The sequence below is a fragment of the Gallus gallus genome, chromosome 34, assembly GCF_016699485.2.
Source record: "Gallus gallus isolate bGalGal1 chromosome 34, bGalGal1.mat.broiler.GRCg7b, whole genome shotgun sequence".
NCBI lineage: Eukaryota > Metazoa > Chordata > Aves > Galliformes > Phasianidae > Gallus > Gallus gallus.
In genome coordinates this window covers 3,360,762-3,363,821 of record NC_052565.1, presented here as the reverse complement: position 1 = coordinate 3,363,821, position 3,060 = coordinate 3,360,762, and positions in this window count along the sequence as shown.

Here is a 3,060-nt window from a genome sequence, read left to right as displayed (position 1 = left end):
GGCACCACCGTAGCCAATCAGCGGCCGCTGCTGGGAGCGCGGCCAATCAGAGCAGCCGTGCATGCCCCCTTCCTGATGCGGCTCTCTCTCAGAAGGGGTGTTGGTGCCGCGCCGCGCCGCGCCTTGGTTCCCGGAGCAGCTCGGCAGGCATCGCCCCTCGGTGCGGCTCTGGGAGCCACCGCGGCCGTCTGTGAGGGGGGGTGGCGGTGAGGAGAGGCGGCCCCGACGGGGCCGCGGTGCAACGCACGGCGCTGGGAGCGGCCCGGATACCGTCCAGGTACCGCCAGGGACGGTTCCCTCTGCGGGGCGGGCGCGCGGTCCGCGGGTCGGGGTGCGTGCCGGGTGCGTGCCGGCCGATGGCGCACAGGGAGACGTGTGAGTGAGGGTGTGTGTGTGTGTGGGTGTGTGTGTGGGTGTGTGTGTGTGGGTTGGGGGTCGGGGGGGGGAAGGTGTGTGAGAGAGCGTAGTTATTAATTCCCAGTGGATTTCTAACACTCCTCGAGCCGCTCAGTCCCCCCCGGTCAGACCCGCGTTTTCCCTATTTCTTCCAATCTCCTCGCTCGCTCCTCACTGTAATGACCTGAGTGCAGCATTGCTCAAAGCAGAGAATTGATAGACAGAATCTGCGAAGCGATTTGTCTCAGTGTGACTCAGCGCTGTGTGGCGCTGCGTCCCATCTGATGGGTATCCGTGGCCGTGTTTGGGGTGCGTGGCTCATTGTGCAGCTCCTCCTTCCTGTGCGGCTCCACGAGGTGCGGTGGTGTCACAGCTGGGCTGCCTCGTTCCTTTGGAAACAGTCCTGGGATTACAGCTGGACAGAAATGGGCGCCGTTTGAATGTTCAGAGCGGTGCCTTCAGCAGTGAACGTGCCAGAGGTCTTCAATAGCAACAAGATCAGCTGGATTTATGGCACAGATTTTTGGGAGCGATGGTAATAGGTGTGCGTGTGTCAACCAAGAGAAGATCAGTGTGTATGGATCTTGTCTATCAGTGTGCAAGCCAGAAAAGTACTAGGAACAACTTATTTAACATATAGCTAGAGATGGAGTGGAATACTCTGAGCCTGGAGACAAACTGGATATAGCTTTTGTCAGAACAACAGTATTTCAGTCTGAAAGCACAGCATTTCTGTGACCAGCTGCTTGTGTTTCTGCTGTATTGGCCCACAGCGATTCAAACAACACAGAGAAACACAGAAGTGTACTGTAATTCATCATATAAAGTAGAGGACTTTATTCGCTATGAGAACAGATGTACCTTCTTTCTCCTAAATGTGTGCTGCTGCAGCTGATCACCTCAGTGTCAGGTACAAATCTGAACCAAGGTTTTGTGGTTGAACTGAAGCCAGTAGGACGTGTTCACGTGCTGCTGATCCCAGCAGCTTCCTGCAGTGGGTGCAGCTGTATTTAGACACCGTGTGGAATTTGCTGCTCTACATGAAGTTATTTCTCAGTCCTTTTCATAAGAATGTTCAGCAGAGCAGTTAACATTTAATTGAGATATGCAAAGAATTGGAACTTGTAGAAACTTCTGTGAGTATTGAGACCCTCTGAAAACTTGTGGCTTCCTCTTTGTGTCATGCATCTGAGATTGTTGTTTTGAGTAATGACTTCTCTTTCTGACGCCTGATGTTAGTAGCTGTGTTGTAGTTTTGATCAAGTGTGCCAAAGACCCGGGACCTACAACACAGTAAGAAAGGCAGGCATGGAAGGAGTTTGTATTCCTTCTATATAGTATATAGATAAATAGACAAGGCAAAGTCAGGATGAAGTTTTAATCCTAAATGTATTTGTAAGTGATGGTGGTAGTGCTGCCTGTAATTAAGCTTGCTTCACGTTTCCCGTTATAAGACCCTGTTTTCAGTGGTGTCTAAGTTGGCCGAATTTGAACCATTCGGGCTGAAACTTTCCATGCTGAATGTCTGCTTCAGATGAATTGGTTTGGAAAGATTAAACAAAAAAATGGTTTCATTGCTTCTGGGAATGAAATCAAGAGAAAAATATTTTCTTTTGCTGTGCCAAGTTAATTTTGGTATTTCCTGGGTTTTGAGTGCTTGGGTCTGTAGCCTTGATGATTTTATGAATGTACGTTTGTTTCCTTCAGAAAAGGAAAGTAATAATAATGCCTACATACATACATTCAGATAACTAAAGAGTGTTTAAGTTGATGTGAAAACTGTAAACAATTAAGTTGCGTAAGAAACAATCAATATATATAGTATATATAGTAATATAGTTTGTCAGTGATAGACACTTTGGTCCTCCCTGCTTTTAGTAACACCCATGTGGTGTCCAGGATATGTGGAAACATTGCTGGAGCCTTTGGGGCCCTATTATATATGTGTTTATTCTATTTCCAATTGTTTTTTTTTCCTTTTTATCTCCATGCCTGTTGGTTACTTCTGACTATAACTGAGAGCTGATGTAGTCCTACAAACAAACCTTTGCATTCTGTTCATGCTGGAGGAGCTGAAGCAGGGGAAGAAAGTAATTATCAACTCTTCCCTAAATGTCAGTCACTACCAGGGGAAGTCAATCTGGTATATGGCATCTAAGAGAAACTACATGGATACCTGTTATGAAGGAGAGATGCTGTCTGTAAGCACTGTTTGTGTCACATTGCCACCTAAATGACGATGTGATCCTAAAAGGAGCCCTCAAGCTCCCTTTCCCATACCCAGGTTATGTAGATACTGGTGGTGCTAAGAACTTTAACTTCATTTGCTGGCTTTTACAGTAGGTGATTATTTACTGTTTGTTTGTCCTTGCTCCCCTATCCAAACTATTTCAGTGAGTTTTATCTTCTGGCAAGACAGAGTTTGTAGTTGAGGTTTGGTTGAAAAAATGAAGGATTGCAAACAAGAGCTGTGGTAGATTGCAGTCTGGAAAAGAAAAAGTCCTGGGGGACTCTTGCATTGTAGCTCCTAAAGGCCTCCGAGTGCTTCTGGGGCTGTATCCTTTAACCTGGACTAGAGAAGAGTCTTTGAAGTTCCTACAGTTTGATTGGGAAGGGAGACAGAGGATGAAGGCGGTGAGGCACAGAAGTGAAAAGATCCATTCA